Here is a 429-nt window from a genome sequence, read left to right on the forward strand (position 1 = left end):
ATACGTAAATAAAGCAGCCCGGACCGTGTTTTCTTCTTCATCCTCTCACTCTTTTTTTTTTTTTTTAATTTTTATCTTTTTTTTAATTATTTTTTTTTAACCACAACCAACAACAACAGACAGCGGCCACGCAGCAGCGCCCGCAGCGGGGGATGCGGCCGGGGCGGTAGCAGGAGGGGCCCCGCACCGCGCCCCGCTCCGCTCCGCTCCCCTCGGTAAAAGTTTGCAGGAGGGGCGGAAACTGCGAGCGGGGACCTCCGCGGGGCGCGCACCGCCGGAGGGGCTCTCCCCGCCCTCCTCCTTCGCCGCCGCCGGAGCGCTCGGCTCGGCTCGGCTCGGCAGACCCGGTCGGCGCCGCCCGGGGGCCCCCGGGGGATGTGGCAGCGGCCCCCGCGCCCCGGGGACGCCGCCGCCGCCGCCGCCTCCGCC

The sequence above is a fragment of the Oxyura jamaicensis genome, chromosome Z, assembly GCF_011077185.1.
Source record: "Oxyura jamaicensis isolate SHBP4307 breed ruddy duck chromosome Z, BPBGC_Ojam_1.0, whole genome shotgun sequence".
In the NCBI taxonomy this organism is placed as follows: Eukaryota; Metazoa; Chordata; class Aves; order Anseriformes; family Anatidae; genus Oxyura; species Oxyura jamaicensis.